We start from the raw sequence: 20,250 nt of genomic DNA, 5'->3' as shown, positions 1-20,250 counted from the left end.
GTGACAGGGGACACACAGTGTTGGCACAGGAGAATAAGGTCATTTTGATCACAAGTTTTTATGGGGTCAAATTCCACAGAAAGGAATTAGTCTTTCCTTTAGGTTATCTGATATTTAGGGATATGGCGTTCAAAACAAATGAAATGTCACTTCAGGCCAGCCATAAGCTAATATTAAATTGTTTGTACTACAATGGCTCTGCCTTTAGACTGGAGAGATACCTTGCCACAGGGCTCTGCCATTGTATAGGCCATCTCTGAGTCTTCTAGGAAGTGTTTTGCTTTATAAAAATTCATATGTGTGTTAAGATCTTGAATTATCTAGTGCAGAATCACAGCCCTGTGAGAGAGGTCTTGAATTCCCCTTCAGTGAGGTTCAGGATATTTTTATCTGCAGATTTACCCACTCTTTCTAAGATATTGCCAAATATTTTATCTCAATGTGTACTCAGTTTTAGAGAGTATGAACAAAACATTACTGTACAAAGAAGTTTGTGTAGTGTGGCTCCTCATTTTTTTACAGTAGCTAGCAGGCAGTAGTGCTTTTGGGAAACATATTCTCCAAAGCAGGAGAAAATGAAATTATTTACTCTCAAGAAAATCTTTTACTTGTCCTACTAAAGATTAGTCTCAACCATGAAAAGAGAGGTTTTAATAACCCTTTAAAACAAATTTACCACTTATTATTCACAACTTTGGATATGCTGGTTATCTATAGAGAAATTAATTCCTTTCAAGATCTTGCCATTTTTTAATTATTTTATTTTTTTGAACTAACAGTATTATAGGGAATTAGTTTTGCAGCTTGAAAAACGTTTCCCCTGATTCATTTTAAATTTCCTCCTTTTTCATTTTCTTTACTTTTATCTTGTGGATTACCCTCTTATTTAAAAGCCTTTCAAAATTATTTCATAAGCAACATCTGCTCTCCCCCAGGGATATGGAGGACAAGATGATAGGCCTTAGTAAAACCCATCTTCTTCATGAAGTGTACTCTGAAATTTTACAACTGAAGGACCAGGTAGGGCCTGAGTTTATAGTGTGAAGAGCACCTGGACATTATTCAGGCAGAGAAGCAATCTGTTCTATACTTACTGCCCTGTAAAGATGGATGTTTGAGTTAACCTGAAAGGAATGAAACCCAGTGACTGAAAGAACTTAGGGGAACAATAACATCCTGAGAGGATAGGTAGCTGAGTTTATTTTCTATGAAACATTGCACAGCTTAAATAACACCAATGTAACCTAAAGCATTAATATGAAATTAATCTAGAATTGTAATATAATAAAGAAGCTGATATGAATCAGAACAAGAGCTAAAAAAAAACTCTGACACTACTGAAAACAAGTTTCTGTTTAAACTGACATGTTTTCACAACCCCTCCATCACTCATTCTTTTCTTTCCATCCTTCCTTTCTTTTAACCAACTAGAAACCCCTAAAGTTTCCCAGCCAGCTCAAGATACTCTCTAGAGAACAAAAACCTTAGAGTGCTGACCAGCTTCATTTACAAACAAGAGCAGGGTAGCCTGTCCTCATGTACATCTACTGTCCCTAGGTCCTGAAATGAGTCAATATTCCCTGATCTGAGTAGAGTTCCTGGACCATTTCTGACCTGGCAAAAAACAGAGTATGGAAGTGATTGCTGTGGTATGAAATAACATGGGGATAACATGGCACATTCAGGCAGTTGAAACTATGCCCTGGATAGGTTTGGCAGCCTCTCTGTCTCCATCAGCACGAGACAAAGGTCTTCCCCTCTCTCAAAATCCTTTTACTTTTTAAATTTAAACCATGTGCATTCCCATTCACAATCAATTGTCACCCCAGACTCGGCGCCATCCCTTGTAGGTGTTATTTCTAGTTGAAGCAAATTACTTAAGGCCTGGTCTCTATTATCTTTTTCTGATGGTGTTGAAAAGTGTTATCATAACCTGTATTATGATCCTCTCCTCCCTCCTTCCGTCATTGCCACCTCGGATAAAGTACCACTCTGGGACCTGCTCCTGAAAACCCGCTGGCAATTCTTCAAGAGTGAGGGGACCATAGTCTGTGAAGAAATCTTATCCTTCCTCTATCTATCTGAGAAAGTATGTGGTTGCTACATCACCCAGAGTCAGAAATGCCTCACTTGGGTGACAGTCATAGCAAGACCAACAAACTGAACTTGTTAGGTTACGTGTGGCTGCTCTTCTCAGTAACTCTTTTCCCTATAGGATAGCCAGGTGGAAAGCATGCAGTCCCAAGAGCACTGAAGTCAGATCTTTGGTCCCCATGCCAGAATGGCAGAGCATGACTATAGAGCTGAGACTGGCCTGCAAAGATGTGGCAGGCAAATGGACAGTTCTGAATGAAAATGGTCTCCCACAAAAGGAGCTGTCATTTCCTTGATTTGGTCCATCTCCCTGGCTCCAGGCAGGGTGAGGCATTTTTAGGTAAAGTAGCTTTTGACAAACATGGTTCTAATCTCTTGAGGGTCTTTGGCAAAGGAGATCTCTTCACTGCATGCTAAAGCACATTACAAGCCTATAACTTCCAGCTGCCAATGGGCTCTCACTGACCCATGAAGTGCTGACAGAGGGGCACAAAGAGGCCAGAATGGGGACCCTAATCAGAAATGCTCATTACCGACATCACTGCAAGAGGGTTTTCTTATTGTTGTTTCTGGCACAGAGTGGCAGGGCAGGCTGGGGCCATGCAAAGCCCTTGAGCATTGGGAGATTTCTTACCAATATCAGTGGCAGAGGTATGGGAATCAGGAGTCAGACACAAGCCTTTGTCTCTTACCTGCCCCAGAGGGTCAAGTTTCCTTCCACTTTATAAGTATTTATTGTTTCAGATGAAGGATGGTAGGGGGTCACAGGGGAGGGGAAACAGTGAGATAATAAAGGATAATATTGCTTCCAAAAGTGTGTCTGTTTTTTCCAACAGTATTAGCTACTTTAATAAAAGATGTTATCTCTCCCTACAAACCTTGACTGTCCCACATCCTTTCATCACGACCTCCACAATGCTACTGCTGCAATAAAGATACTTGTAGGTAAATAAGCCTCTGGTTCTTTAGTGTTGGGTTGCATCAGCAACTGGAAGGGAAAACTCCATAGGGAAATGTTCTTCCACATCCTGTTCAGGGAGTCCTATTCCTAAAGGAAACATAGCCAATATGCTATGTACTGTATTAAGAAAGCAACACTGATTCGTAGTTTTGAGTTTTGTCATTGCACCTCTTGTGTTGGCATAGGAAACAAAGAAGGAGATTAGGGGCAAAGGAGAGCTGGGGTGTTGCTTTCAGTATTAGCCCCAACTTCTGCCAATGTGGGCTTCTCACAGCCTATGCAAGTATCTAACTACCTGGACTCTAAGGGTGGAATGAATGAGGTTCCCAAGGAATCTGACTCCCCCTTAGAAAGGGGAATACTCAGTGGTTTCCTGCAGAGCACCCTGCAGGATTGCCCTTCCCCTCATTCAGAAGTGGCAGTGGAACTGGCACAGTTAAAGATGCAAATTTGTAGCAGCTGCACAGACTTGGAGCTCAGGTGACCTCTAATCATTCTTGGCATATTTACCAAAGGGGCAAATAGGAAATTCAGTTCTGAAATTAAAGCTATTCAGATACTTCTGGAATTTTCTTGCTGTTGACACCAAATCTCTATTTTCTAGTTTAAAGTTTGAGAGGGGCTTGGGCTAGAATTTGCCCATCTATAGGTTTGTATTCATCTTTCCTCTGAAAAAGGAAGCAATGAGTAAATATGAACAGCATAAAGTCAACGTGAAGAGGACTCTGAGTGGCTCAAAGGTTCAGCTATAACCATAGTTTCCTGAAAAATGTGCTAAGGAAAGCACTGCCAGTGGCAGAACTGTATTGAGGTTTGGCTTAAAATAACAAACAGAGAAGGTTTCAAATGTTTGTCTTTCATTTTTCAAGGGAATATGTTTTCATTCTAAGGCAAACCTGGGACCACAGAGACTGGTGTCTCATTCTTTTAAAGAAAGTGCAAGAAATGTAAGGAATCATTGCTTCTGGGCAGAGAAAGTGCAGTATGACTGGGGAATCACACATTTCTGAAAAGAAGGCATATATTTCATTTTGGGATGACCCCAGTTCTTTCTTTTAGCAGCTGTGGCAGAAAGTCAGATGCTCACAAATCTTCTCTTCCTTCTTTGCCTTCAGTTCCCAGCACTGTTCCAATGGGAAGAGCAAATCTCTCTCCAGGAAAAGACAAGAAACATTTAATGTGTGCCCACCATCCTGGGTGCTTGAAGGCAAAGAGCCACTCACACACACCAAGTCTGAACAGGGAGTCACAGATTCATCTACCAACTCTGAAGGACAAAGTCTTTCCCCACAAGACTACAATGAGAAGAGTTAAAGTCTTAACACAGCTGCTACTGCTCCAACTTAATAGATGTCCTTACACAGACCACTTGATTTAAGATTTGTGTCCCAGTAGAGATGTTTCACCCCTTGGATATAAGGCCATTGACCAACCTTTCCCAGTCAGGAAGCTCCAGTCATCTGTTTGCAGCTATCTAATGATAGAGAGGAAGGGCACATTTTAATTAGAACATTTGAACTTGATTTGAACTCCACAAAGACTGGTGAGGATCAAGATGCTGGCTCAGGTGCTATTCAGTTTAGAGAGCAAATGCCAAAAGGAAGTGAGAGAGAAAGGGAGAATGAGAGAAAGGTCCTAATAAGGACTGAGTAGACATAAGCTTTCCTCCATTTAAGGCACCCTGGTGGGTGATCACAGCTTTGGGTGACTTATCTCTTCCTGACACATGCTGGAAACTACTCACATACTAGATTTATTTTTAAAATTGAATCATCCTTAAAAATTAAATAGATCTAAGTGCTTGGTGGGAGCCTGGAAGGGGACCGGAAGATGAAAACAGTTTATGAATGGGTTTGAGTACCAAGTTTCTTCAAACTTCAGAATAAATGTTCTGGCAAATGATCCCCAAAACCAAATCAAAGTCTCAAATTGAAGGCCTGCTGGAGTCAGCAAGAGAGTTGGCTTCTGAACCATTTTGTCGCTGTCAGACTTCGAAGTGGAGGAATTGATCATGGCAGACCAAAATATGTCAATGTACTTCATGTTTTGCTGATAGGACTTCTCTTACAACACAATGATGATTTACACCCAGAAAACAGTTATGTGAGTCCTTCCTAATAGCAGTCAGGAGACCTGACAGGAATGTTCAGCCTTCAATGATGGTTTCCTTAAAATCTCAGTGGAAATGAATGGAGCAATTGTGGGCAAAAACAGTGTCAGTAAAGGAAAACTCAGGCCTGGAGTTATGCAATAGTCCTCATTTTGCAAAGTACCACTGGGACTGAAGCATTGTCCTCCTCAGTACCACAGCTTGAACTGAAAAAATCTGCAAGTCTGCCTGTAACAGCCCATGAAGCTATTTCATTTGGACCCAGAAGGGAAACCTGTTCCATGTGCTTGACGGTAGATCAGACAAGGAATTTATTATTTCAGACATGCAATTAGTCAAATAAAGGACTTCCTAATGAAGTGCCCATTCTCTGCACCATATTGCATTGGACTCCTCATGCAATATTTAAAGGGGAATTTAAGCAGCGACCTCCCTTCTCCTCTATTCTGCAGAAACACTTTATAAGTCCACAAAATCACTCCCAATTTATACTATTTGAAGTGGGTAGAGAACCAGGACCACAGAATTAGTTTGGAATGGATTTTTGCCATTCCATCTTACATCACCATGTAAGATACCCTGTGCACAGCTTCATGACATTTTCCCACCAGCCTGGAACCTGCCACCACTTCCCTGGTGGTAATGGAAATTCATTCAGTTTAATCAGTAGAAACCCCATGGAAAACATTGCTGTGCCCAGAACAGTGACTGGCTAATTTTATTCTGCAAATGACACTGGGCTCAGCAGGGAAGCCAACCGAAGGTTTTTGTATATGTCCAAGGTGCTGATTGTCAAAGCTGCACCGTTTTACTGAATCACATCTGTTGCATGTGAGGTCTGCCTTATTGATGCTATGATTGCAAAACCTAAGGTAGTGCCTCCATCTTCAATAGCAAAACTCAGGTTATGAGCCTTGCCTGGATTTTCTCAGGGGTGCTCAGTTAGGACCACTCCGTGACTTTTATCAGTAAAATTACCCATGCTGCCAAATGAAATAGACTTATCTAGGCTGCCACAAAACACTGCCCACTTGCAATGGCAGGGGAGTAAAGCAGACCTGCCAGAGAAAGCAGCTTCTCAGATCTGTTTTGCCACTGGATAAGGTATAAACACCTCACTCTCAAAGAGCACAAACTGGGGAAGTCTCTGCAGCTTTCCTCAGAAGAGATTCGAACCTGCTGCTGGGTTTTCCCTGGACTGCAGTGGTGGTAGGATATCTTGTTGGGTGATATGGTGCAATCCAGCTGCACAATAGAGGCTTACCAGTATTAAAATGGTTCATCCTCAAATGGCCAGTCATCCTGTGCAGGAAGCAAAGCCTGGGCCTCTGTTACTAGGCTGGATAAGACTGTGTTTTATTTTGCCTGTAGTTGTGTTTCTGGTCTTAGGAACAGATCGTGTCCCTCATCTTGGAGGCATAATTTTGAAGAACTGAGCTGAAGCTAGAGATAACTATAAATTTAGTTGTAGAAGTGCTGGATTTACAGAAGCATAAATGAACTCCGAACCGGTCCCACTGCAATGTCTGAGAGCCCTTGTTGGGTCAACGGTTGGGTCTGCAACTGTAAGAGCATTCTGAGAGAATTTTTATCTAAAAGACAGCAAACTGCTATGATCTGCTGCCTGAAGTCTAGAAAGTGTCACTGTCAGCTTATGCATGGTGACAGTCTCCTGCAGCCATATCTGCCCTCTCTCTGTGACCAGCCTTAATAGCTCCTCTCCAGCGCTGAGCTTTGGATGGGTATTTAGGACAAAATATTACCTTCTTCCTAAAATTCATGAGCTAAACAGAGCAGGCAATAGCCTTTGGTCATGTAGGATTTTTTTCTTTTGTTTATTAAAGAAGTTTACCAAGAGAAGTACCAGTATGAAATCTGGGTCCTGCTGAAGTCAGTGATTGAACAGGGCCAAGTTGCAGTTCGTAGGTCTCATCCTCTGGACCAGTAATGAATACCAGACACTGACTTTGAAGGCACTTTGCACAATGGTGATATAAAATCTCAGAAAACACCGTCATTAGTAAGTAAAAGTCTTCAAATACCTGAGGAAGGTTGTGGTCATTAATCAAAGGCTTTTTTACATCCACATCAGAATGGAGATATATTGAAGCCATGAGCTAATCTAGTATTGAAGTTAATTGATTACATCTCCTTATAAATTTCAGTGGATCCAGGCCTAGTGCCAATATCCTGGGGGAAGAAGGAATACGGCTGCATTACTTTTTCCCCCTTTTGTTGAAAGAAAACAACAGGTTTTAAAATTAGATGTCACATATTTGTTAGATATATTGTGTAGTTTCCTTTTCTCCCTCTCCCTCCTCTTAACTACCTCTTCCAGAAGTTTAGAATTTCATCCAAGACACATATATCCTGAAAGCAATAAATAAGTTATAATGAATAAATCAAATACCTGAGAGCTGTGGGGCACGTTACACTTCTGTTATGCTGGGGCAATCCCGGTAAGGCAGGGGGCCAGAACTTGGCTATGTATCTGAAATCAAGTACTTGAATCTACAGTATTAGAAGCTGCCTCACTGTGAACATGTTTTTTAAAGCAATTATAGATATGCCAAAGGAAATGTGCAAGGCTAGCCAAGATAATCAGCAAAGATCCTTGAGTCAACATCCCATATTCTCCTGAGATAAACTTAAACAACATTTCTATTTATTGTTTCTCGAGTCTCTTGATAGTCTCTATCAAAAGGCAAGAAGAATTAGAGGAAAGGACTAGAAAACAACTGAATAATAGTTACAGGGACAGCATTTTGAAACTTGATTCTTCAGCACAGTCTGTACCAGTCTGAAGTGGAGAACTTTTGAAATAAATTAGAGAAACATTCACCAAGAGACATCAAGTTGGCTTCAGAGGCATCAAGTGGACTTTAGGCATCAGGACAGAACTTTTGGGAGACTTTCAACGTGCAATTGCAAAGACTTAGAGAAGAGTTGGAAGTGTCACTTTTTCTGTGCAACTGTGCACAAAAAGTTTAGCAGAACAGATGCTTCTGCTGAAGGGAAGTCAATGCTTCTGGTTCCATCTGAGCTGAATAATAGGTACAGGAGGACTTCTCCATATTCTGCAGGGATGCACAATTTGTTTTTTCTCTATTCCTACCCTGGTGCTCTGCTATAAATGAAGAATATTGCAAACTGGAGACAAAGTACATGCGGAACCAAGGAGCACGGAAGCACAGACCCGCCAACAAGTGTGAACACACTGGTATATGAGGGGACACAAAAAAGATCCCCCCTTGGTATCTAAAAGAAAGCTGCCTCGCTAGAAAATTGTAGGCAATGATGTGAGTGGCACAAACCCAGCTGCACCAGAGCTGCTGTCTTCCAGAGGGGCTGTTAAATCACTTGCAGTTATTAAAATACCATGGCAACTTCTGCAAGTGCAGAAATGCTCAGTATAACACCATGGCCAGATTCCAGCTAGCCATGCTTCACCCTCCCTGCTCCTTTGCTCTCCTGTGCTCCTCTCCAGCTGCATTCCTGAGGCTGCAGCTTGCACACCAGCAGTACCTTGGATTCTACAGGCCTCACCAGGGTATGGGTAGCCACTGCATCACATTGCAAGGCTCACTTATATTCCCTTTCCCTTCCCAGGTGCATGAGTCCAGTGAGCCTAAGTACCCATTACAGATGAGGCATTTCAGGAGAAACAGCAGCATAGAATCATAGAATTGTTAGTGTTGGAAGGATTGTATAGTTCCAGCTCCCCTGCCATGGGCAGGGACACCTCACACTAGATCAGGTTGTGCTGAGCCACATCCAGCCTGGCCTTAAAAACTTCCAGGGATGGGGCTTCCACCATCTCGCTGGGCAACCTGTTCCAGTGTCTCACCACCCTCATGGTGAAGAATTTCTTCCTAGCATCCAATTTAAATCTACCCATTTCTATTTTTGCTCCATTCCCTCTAGTCCCATCACTACCTGACACCCTAAATATGGACATAAGGGCATCCAATGCCAACTTACGGTGTTTTTCACCCCTGAAAGCATGGAAAGAAAGAAGCATGCACTTGCTGACCAAAGACAGAAGTAGCATTTGAAACAGTAAAAGAGAAACAGCAGACTTATGTATGCAAGGACTGAGAACAGAGTTGTTTCAGGTGGGTCCATTGCTTGATCCCTGGCTGGCCACCATTGTGTTAAGCTGCTGTTCCCTCTGTCTGTTGGGAAAGTCAGTCACAAAAGGACTGAGATCCCCAGTGTGAGCCCAACAATTTCACCATATGTTAGGTTTGGTTAGCCCATTCTGCTGCAAAGGCAAGAATGGTTTTGTGCATTGTGTGAACTTTTCTCTTGGGTGGTATCTGAACTAACACTGGGATGCCATGTGCTATATGAGCATCTATAGTGCTTGTACAGAGCGTCCATAAATATTTAGATTTCCTCTTGCTTCTGAGTCAAACAGACATAGTTGTTCAGCATCAACCCTGCTTTCCTATGAATGTAGAATTTCCATCCCAACCTTACTACCAGCTGTGGCTTAATGCTTTTGGCTGCAAGTGCTTATGGCAGACCCAAGGGACAGGATTGGCTGTCTGGCAGAATGTGGCTGCTCTGCCTCTAGCTCTCCTGGGGATGCTGTAATCCTCCTTGTAGTCCTTCAGGACCTCCAAGAACTCATCTGACACTTCCTTTGCCTCCCTCGTCCTTTATTCCTGGTTCTTTCTGTCCCCATGGTGCATTTACACTGGGGCTCTAGTGCCATAAGGAAGTGTGACCACAAAACCTCCAAGAGCAACTTTGGAAATGAAATATCTGTAAAGGAATTTGAAGTCTTAGCACCAGAAGCAAAATATTGATTCACTGAAAACCTACTTCATCGCCAAGTAACAGCAAAACCAGGGCTGATGCCCTCTGCACATTGTGTCCAGCCAAGGGAAATGTTATCATTGTTACATTCAATACTCTGATCACTCCTGAAAACTTTTTTCCTCCTTGTGTCTGATGAAACTGCTGAGCTGGGGATGAAAATCGCAATTCTTCTGGGTTTTTTTGTTTTGCTTTGGTTTTGTTTTTAGTTGCTTGGGTTTTTTTTTTTACTAAAGGCAGCTGTTGCCCACCACAGGAGTAGTAGTATATTCTTCACAGACCCACTGCAGAAACCCAGTAGAAGTGAATTTGTCCCAAAGAAGATGTCAATACAATCAATCCTCTGCATGCTTATCAAGCATTATCAAGAAGTTTCCAGCTGGGGGAAGGTGTCAGCCCCTCTTCAGTAACAGCATCTGAGTAAAGGTTGTTAATCCAGTGTTTCCTTTAACCCACCACCCAGAGCAGATCCTCTGGCTAACATCTGGGGCTGGCACATGCACAATCTGCAGCATTTACAGATTTCACCAAAAGAAACACGAATGCAACCTGAAAGGTTAATGCCAGTCCCTAGATGGCTCTGCTGTGACTGGTCTCACAATCATCCTGCAAATATCCTAATTAGGCCCTGTATATTATCAGTGGGAAAAGAATCTCACCTTTCACTACATTCCTCTGGCCAAAATAGTCCATGTTGAGCCCAAACACATGCAATAAAATACATTGGCTTATTTTTTTGAAAAACAGCACTAGAATTAATTTTTACTTTAAATAAAACAAACGATTCCTAATGGTCCTTTCCCACCTTCCGTCCCTTTGGCCTTTTTTCTCCCCTTTACTTCTTGGTCCTAGACATTTTGCAAACACTTGTAAATAATCATACCCAGACCAAACAGAGAGTAATTCTTCATTCTAAACAGGACGTCAGGGATATTGAAAAAACAATGTCTGTGGCTGGAATGCATTGTGTAAAGGTGGAGGGAATATAGGACTGTTTCTGTGTCTGGAAACAGATGATACAGTATGTTAGAGAAGAGATTAGATAATAAAATCCTAAACAGAAGAACTCATTTTCCACCAAATCTGAAATAAACTTGGAAGAGATGTCTCAGTGAACTCAGTCCCCTTCTGGGCCCTCACAGTACCATGAGGTCAGAGCTGCAGGAATGGATCATTTCACATCATTTGCTCAGTCAGTCACCGGGTGACTATAAACAACCCCTGTTCTGTGTGGCCTGATGTGGTCAGGAATAGTAGATCTGGTCTTCTGGTCTTTCAGGAAGAGTTAATACACCATTGCTGCAGCTGTGCCCACTCTGATTAGCCATGTTTTTCTAGTAGGATGTACATCAGCTTGCCTTGCAGGAAATATATGTAGAAAAGTAAGATTTTCTGAATTATCCAAGAGATTTAGGTACTGTGTTTCCAGGTGTGACTTCAGGTCTTTTGTTCCAGAGAGCATGAAGTTGGTGAGCTCTGTTTCCTTAAGTACATTACAAATTGCATTAAATTGTAATCACTACAATTGCATTAACATGGTCTGGCCCAAAAACATTTATGGATTTTTCAGAAAAGCAAGACATACTGAAAGAATTAACGTGGATCAACCTGAAACATTTAGATCACCTTGAAGCATTTAAAAAAGAACATGCTGAGCCTTTCCAAGGCAGGTGATTTTATTAACTAAAACCACACAGTTCTGAAACAAAACAATGAAAAATTAATGCTGTCCAGCAGTATAGCTCATTGTTTTCAAAGTTGTGATTGCTTGTTAGTTTTGGATGAAAAATGGAAGCAAGTTGAGTTGTATTTTTGATTCATTAGTGGCTTTAGTTCCTTGGAAATCTATTTAACAACAAATAGAGTTAATCTGTTGGTTTTAGACTATTGGATGAGTAGTCCCTCTGTCAAGTAGAGTTAGTGGAAATATTTTGAGCAGAGTATCCCTCCACCCCCACACTTTGTCTTATCAAAAATGGGTCTGTTTCAACATCGCAAACATTTTCCATTGCGATGGATCATTTCCAGGGGAATTTTGTGCAGAAGACAAAGAATGAAGTGCAGAATGTCCACAGCGTTTGGTTCAGAGCTGACATGATGCCGATGCCTGCAGAGCTCCCTGGGACATGCAGGGACATGCCTTACAGTCCTGCCCAGCACGCTCTGACACAGCCCAGCTTGTGCTCCAGGATGAGGGGTGCCAAGGGACAGCCATGAGACTTCACGGGCCATGGGGCTCCACAAGCCCTTGTGGGAAAAGGATATGCCAAGAATAAGGTCAAACCCCAAACTGAAGGCAGCTTTTCAGCATTTCTAAACCCATGATTTTCTTTAAAAAACAAACTTGGTTGAGTTTTATTTCAACTGCTTGTCCCAACTGTTTGTTTGTCCTCAGTACGGGAATTACATTTTTCCCATGGGAAGGACATTATATTTTTCTGTACCCTTTAATGTCAGTCACTCCACTGCTCTAAATTTCATTGAAACACCATAAACATAACCTTAAACACCTTCCAAAACCTCTATTCATAATACTCTTTTCTTCTTTTATAGCACAGTTACATTTTCTACACGTCTGCTGAATTTCTACCTGCAATACAGCAGTGTGAATCAAAATAAGGTGGTCCAGTTTGACAAACTGAAGTCACCACAAAACAAAACTGTAGGAAGTAAGAGGAAGTTTAGACATCAAATAATGGTAATTTCCTGATCTTTAAACCTACCTTTCAGAGCTTTGCAAGAGGAACATCTGTTCACTTTGACAGTCTTGTCTTAAGCTGTTAAAACTCAGATTCACATGGCTCATATTCCATACTATTCCTCGGGGTTTAGTGTTTTTTCCTTCCATATTTCCCTGGGCCCTGTAAAGTGCTTTGTCTATAGCAACCCCTGGGCTAAGAAGTTCAGGTGGAATCTTGGAGGAAAGCTTTGATTAATTAAATAATTCTTTAGAAGCTCTACTTTCTTGGTGGATTTGTTTCTTTCTGATTCCTCTTGGTAGGCTAGAAACCTGAAACATCCTGTTCTGTCTTGTAAAAATCTTGCAGTTGTCCCTTTTGGTAAACAATTGCTATTTCTCACTGAAACTTCAACTCACTTTATGAAAGGTCATCATAAAAACTCTACTAGTTTCTATTTACAGCTTTTCCTGAAAATAGGAAGATGAACTGAAAGGAGCAGTAGTTCTCAATGCTTCAGAAATTGTGTACCACTGGATATGGAGAGGTAACAGCCAGTGGCCTGTGCCAGGAACTGGAGCTGAAGAAGGAGTGGGGTATACGTGTACATTTTTCATGCAAACAGCCTTTTCCATGACTTAGTACAGTGGAGTACCTCAATGCTGTGTTTGTCATCCATCTTCACTGACATCCTTGCATGGAGTCAAAAGTTGGAAGGAGCAGAGGTTGTGTAGGGCCCTGGATTTAGCACCCTTTACTTCTGAGTGGAAAGGAAAAGTTTAGGGAATAAGGATTTCCAAAGAAAAACATATTGCTATTACTTTCAGCCTTCTCAGAAATTTCCACAAAGTGAACTGAACAACTTTCAGCTGAGTAAGCACCAGCAGCTCAAATAGGAGGCCGAGCTCCACATCAGACTTCTCAAAACGTTCACTCCTTAGGTTGTTAAGTTTGGTCTTTGCCCTCTTGAGACCTGTGAAATGAATCAATGTCTCGTGCCAACCACCAAGGGATTTGCTGTCTTCATGACTCATTGAGACATCAAAAACTAACCAGTGAGGTGAGCGTTTCTCGGTCATGAATTGACAGTACTCCAAACACTAATGTCCTGTGCAGAGAAATAATATCCTGGAGGCAGATCCCTTCACACTGATGTTGAAACATTTTCTAGCCACTATCACTCTTTAATTTACCAGTTTACACTTAAAGGTTAACATATGTAAATGATTTGTCTGCAAAATGGCATATGCAGGCAGGCAGCTCCATGATGTCACAAACTATGTGAAAATGCCAAAATTCTCAGCTGGTACAGATATTGAACAGATTCAATCCAAACAGATTATTGCCATAGGAGTAAGTGTGGGTCAGTGGTTAAAAAGGAAGGCCCATATCTTCTCCTCTGTATTCTTCAAAATATTTTTCTTTGGGAAAATGTTACTTAGCCCCCACAGTATGAGAATCGTGCAGGAAAAATCAAGTTAATGTTGATATCTCTCTTGTAACCTAGTCATGATGAAGTTTTGTCAGCAGTTTCTCTTTTCTGCCATTTGTGAATCTGAATTTGTGTCATGTCTAAAAAAAAACCACACACACTGCACAAAGCCAGTGTCACCTTCCAAATATATACCAACTTGCTAGGAGATGTTCTGAAGAAGTCATTAAATCGTCAAATTAATGATAGAATTATAATTAACAGAGGATGGAAACAGGCCAGAGTTTAGCTGGGAATTTCCTTTTCCACATTAAGAGCTGCAAGTTTTGGAGCATTTGCTTTAATCCTTTTCATGAGCTTAACAGAGCCAGGCAACCTTTTGAGAGGGGAGATAGACTATGCACAATTAAGCCACTGGACTCTTTCCATTGACTTCAAAAACTATTGGAAGGCATTCCTTATGGATTTGTTTTCTGTGGCAAGTATGCAGTGATCCCTCATCAGTGTGTGTAGGTCAGATGTATTTTCCTCAGGAAAATTGTTGGCGTGCACATCTCGCCTATGATAACTTCAGAAACTAAATCTGAAAGCCCCTGAGGATTATTAGCAGTCCATAATCTCAGTCTCGTATCTCACCCTTATCACTTATTGCTTCCTTCAAAACAGGGACTTGATTTTGAACTTGGATTTGCTTTAGACCAGTTCTGTTTACTTGGTGTAGGAAACAATCTCCAGCACCACCAGAATCTCAAAGAAGGTATTCTTGAGCCACTAGCCTAATTTACAGCCTTCTACCACACTGATCAGTGGCTCTACCATGAGATTATGCAGATATCATTATGCTCCTACAGCTATAGAAATTGGTCTATCTACTCTATGAAAGTGCTTGTTGTACAGTTCACAGTGGATTCAGGTAGAGAAGCTTCATTTCTTGTCTGGCTGTTTTCAGGTAGCCTTGCCTTTCCACTTGGAATGAGGCAGAAAAACACACGTTAGTATTACAGATTATTGTCTTGAGTATCAGGACGGGGACATTAGCAATGAAGACAACAACTTCGCAGAACTTTATCTTTTATTGCTTTCAGTTATCTTCCACAAAAATAGCTGTGGAAAGCCAGGAAGTGGTTGATCTCCTTTTTATTTACAGTGTCATGGCAAAACTACATTTTTCTGTTATTGTTCAGAAAAACATTTACAATTTTCTGGTTATTCCTTCTTCTCTACTACAGTGTCTGATAAAATCAAGCACTGGATCAGACTTGTGAAGCCTCAGCGTTATCAGCATGATACACATCCCACAGTGGGATTCACCAACTCAGCAGACTGTGTGGCAACAGATATCAAACAATTTGTGATAGTTCCTAAACCTATAGGCAGAGGACAGCAGGAGGGATTCCCAAACACAGCCATGTCTGGAATGTCTCATTCATTTACCAGTGCCTTGAGACTGACTGCTGAAGCAGCAAGCCTTCCTGTGCTGTGAACAGGCAGTGCATACACTGACCTGGGGCTGGCAGCTCCGCTAGATGCCTGCAAATACCGTCATGCTATTATGATATGAGGCTTTTTGTGGCTGGATGCCAAAGTCTACTGACTTACCCTCCACTGTGGTAAGGATAAGAAAAGCTAACATTTCACTCAACCATCAGAAGCTTTAATTGACCTTGATAAGTAGGTGAGTGGAATTTTTCCAGTGTGGGGTAATAATAGTCACCAACTCCATGATCACTGGTGGTATCGGGAGGTTTAAAAAATCAGTCTTCATAAAATTTCTACTCTTTGCCTGACAGGAGCTATATACAGTCTGTATAGAATATTAATATTGCATTCAGTTCTGGACAGCTCAGTAACGGTAGTGAGAACAGATTGGAAGGAATTCAGAGGAGCACAGCATAGTGATGGAGTGGCTAGAGAGACTGATTTATGTGGGGTTGTACCAAAAGAATTGCATGTGTTATATTTTTGCCAAAACACAAGAGAGAGAGGATGATTTGCAGAGTGCTAGGGCAGGCATCTTTGAATGAAGGAAGAAAGAAAGTTACTTGGAGCTCTCTCCCAATGTTCAATTAGAATCAGTAGAAGGAATTAAGTAACTGGTAATTAAAGTAGAACATCAAGAAAGTGTAATTTGTCTGCAATCTCCCAGATCAGCTGGGAAAAATGTATCTCCCATAACTGAATATAAGTGGTGTGAAAAATATTAAAGGTTAATGATGAGAAATTAGGAGAAATAAAAATAAATTAGCAATACATAATAACCCAGGGTTTTCTGAACCTCCTGTTGAGGACTGAATACATCCTTCACTGGAGGAAGGAAGGAGAATAACAAGACCCAGCAAGGAGGTGCTGAAAACCTGTGATGAAGTCAGAAGAGACCCACAAGTAGTTTCCTAGACATTGACACAGAAAAGACAGTGAAGTTTGTTTTGGGCTGGGTTGCATACTCCTTGGGTGTCTTGACTCGGGTGTCATGGGTGTCTTGACTCTTTGCCCAGGGAGGTGGTGGAGTCACCATCCCTGGAAGTATTTAAAATAAGACTGGATGAGGCACTTAGTGCCATGGTTTAGTTGATTAGATGGTGTTGGGTGATAGGTTGGACTTGATGACCTCTGAGGTCTTTTCCAACCTGGTTAATTCTGTGATTCTGTGACTCCAGGTCAAACCGTGTTATCAGACAAGCCTGAACCAAAGATTTGGACTCCAGAGGATAGCCAAAGTCTGCATATTAAGCTTCAGCTCGTGTCTGTTTTAAAGTGACTGCTTTGCATATTTTATAGGGAGGAGAAGCGATATCCAAGATAGGGAGTTCTGTGCTCTGTCAATCTCTCTTTCCTGCCAATGACAGGAACTTGCAGTGCAGCTGTGAAAATCCCCACTATAACTCAGGAGTAGTGGGGAGGGAGTATGCACTTCTCTTTGGTGAGCTTGCTATGTAGAAACATGTGTGCAAAGGAACACCCACCAAGGGTCTGTGTTGTGTCCCAGGAGGGAGGGCTTTCTCTGACAGGACAGCAAGTTTGTCTGGAATGGGATGAATGGAAATCATGTACAAACAAGAGATCAAACAGAGCTCTTACACACTGGCCAGAAGGCAAAGGTCTAGTCATTCCATTCTTGGAGGAAGATTGGGATACCCATGACCTCTGCAGTCACCCTTTGTGAGGAAAATGCATACTTCAAGGAGGCCTGTTTTGAGCCAGCACTTTGCTTCCTAGGCAGAGGCTGTGATGCACCTCATCACTGCTCTCTGTATGCAGCTCTCCTCATGGGGTGAGTGAGGTACCCAGTGAAGCTATGCTGCAGGGATGTCATCTCATCAAGTGTCCTTATTTCTTTTTAAATGTAGGAGATTTTAAACAATAACAATTTTAAGATCAAATACTTTGCAAATAAAACCTCTATGTTTGTTTCATATTTGGAAGTTCTCAAGTATTAAGGCTAATCATGGATTCAATTCAACCATACTTAATGCGGGATGTTTCTCCTTCCATTTTCTGTTGAATATTACAGAGAATTTTCTCAGCCCCTCACCACCACTAGACAAAGATTGTATTTAACCTCTGAAATGATGCCTCCTGAGTCCTGACAGATTAAGACCTCACTGTGCCAGGGTGATACTCTTTGGCATAGAGAGGTCAGCATAGCTGTCCCTAGGACAACAATTACTTCTCTTATGAAAATCTGCTTTTTCTTTTACTAAAGGGGGTTGGTAGTAACTCAGTTTCCTCCCCTGCCCTTTTACACACCAGAACATGCTGTTCTGGACAGTTACTTCTCAAGCGCTCCTTGATACATCCCTAAAAGCAGCAGCACTGTGATCTCTTGCCACTGTAAGCACCAGAGTGATCAGCAAATAGTGCTGATGAAAGCAGTCATGGCCCACACACATTCCTCGTCAGTGACACTCAGGCCAGCTAAGCCAGGCACATACTGTACTGAGGAGACCTAAAATAGATCATGACACAATTAGACACTTTCCCTGCTTCCAATAAAAAAATTGTAGAGAAAGAAGCACTCTGAGCCCTAAAAAAAGGAAAGCTATTATATGGATATTTCATCCAGAGTTTGCCCATAGCACCATCTGTATTTGGTGAAATATGTAAACTATCACCAGCCATAGATCACTTGATATCTTGATCCAGCAGAGTACCAAAAGGACTTTCTTCTTGATGAGTAGTCCCACTGATATTTGTAGGACTACTTACACATGCACTGTTAAGAGGTACGCCTTGGTATTTCTCTGGGGAGAACTTAAGATCTTTAGTTCATCAGCAAAGTCTGTTTCCTTGGTATTGTGAAAGTGTTTAAGTGAATAGATGCTGATTTGCATTAACTAGAAGACAAAAACTATTTAAAACTTACTTTGATTGGATTTGAGAGTAGGATTAAGACTGGTTTTTGCTCTAGGATTTAAAGTTTGATTTTTAGCTGAGGTTAGAAGTCCACTTCCGCAAATGATAAACACAGAAAACCACAGCAGTGCTCCAGCCCCCAAAGGAAATGAACTGGCATTCTATCCTGCTTCTATCCAGGGACATGCTTACCTGAGGCTGGTGGCTGCTGATGTTCATGCCAGAATTGTGACCTCTTTACTTTGTGGCAATGACAACTCCTCAGTAAGGGATACCTGTGTCAGGAGATCTAGTCTGTGTGTTGTGTACTGACCAGTTTGTTAGTTGGTGCATATTAGCCAAAACAGTCTTGGTTTCCACCTATCTTAAAAAGTAGGCTAACTACAGAGATGCTACCAAAATTTTTTATGTCTTCCTTCAAGGCAGATCAGAAGCATTGCCTTATGAACACATGATACTGACCTTGGGGAAAGTCTATTCAAGCTCAGAACTATTTCAGCCATTAATCTTTTTATTATCTGCCTTATTCATTAAAGGTCACCAGAATATCTATGCTGCAATTGCACCTCAGCCTCACCTGATCACACAGACACAGTAAGGCAGTATGGAGCTCTAAATCCACTGATCTGTATACCATGTTACTTCTGGCCTCCCATTTTAAAACCTTTTAAACTCTGCAGCAAGCTTTAAAACAATCACATTTCCTCAGGGCTGCCAGAAGCAAATGTAAATACAGGAGTTCAAAAGAAGAATCCAGTTTTCACAGCTGCATCTTAGTTAAATTAAAAAAAAAAAGAAAAGAAAAGAAAGAAAAAGAAGAAAGAAAAACTGACCTAAAAGCTTTTGAAAATACAGGACATGGCAGACAAAAGTAGTTGTTCTAAAGCTGTTCTGGATGTTTTAGGAACTCTATCATTTCCAGATTTGAAAAGTTTTTTTGTTTTGTTTTTTTTTCCCCCAATAGAACATCATTCTAAAGTGATATAGAACTCAAAAACCATCTTGGTTAGAATTAGTATCAGGGCTTTGAGAAGCAATAAAATATACCACAGTTAGAAAAACATGCCATTTTGGCTATAGTGTATGAATAACTGGCTTTTTAGCATTGCCTAATTGCGTGACACTGGTTAACCAAACAACAACGCTTTTTTTCACAGGCTCTGATATTAGCACAGACCACTCCGTGACCTCCCCTGTTGAGAGACACGTCGTATTTTTGATCATAAATCTAGCGGGGTAAAGGCTGAAAAAGGGATTCCTGCTTTGTTTTTGCATTTTAACTGAGGTTAAAAAATTCTAGCTGTTGTCGTTTATATAGGGAGTAATATATTTTACTGAAAACTAAGGGTCAGAGACATGTGGATACCAGAGCTGTGTTGCTGAGCTTTGTGTTTATTTAGACACAGCAATGTGTTAGATTTGAAAGCAGTCATGCTTAAGTCATGTCTAAATTCATCTTTGATGGCTTCACTGAACTGATTCATTTGAAGAACTGGGGGAAAAAAAAAAAGACAAGAGATTGTTATATGAAAGACATTTTGAATGTCAAAATCTTTAAATGCCCCAAATTCTCTCCCTGCATATTGGATGCTGAGCAAATCACAGCGTTTTAGGCAAGCCAAATTCTGCTCCAAGCCATATATTTGTGGTGATGAAATCTATACATATTTTAGTGGGAAAACTAAAAATAACCCTGAGCAGTTCAATGTGATTTGAAAACATATTGTTTCTGTTTGGCCAGTCAGCTGAGAAACTGATATTCCTATTTCATCAAGTGAGATGCTGATAGGATTTAAAG

This window comes from Indicator indicator, chromosome 7 (assembly GCF_027791375.1).
Source record: "Indicator indicator isolate 239-I01 chromosome 7, UM_Iind_1.1, whole genome shotgun sequence".
NCBI classification, from domain to species: domain Eukaryota; kingdom Metazoa; phylum Chordata; class Aves; order Piciformes; family Indicatoridae; genus Indicator; species Indicator indicator.
This window is presented reverse-complemented; position numbering follows the sequence as displayed.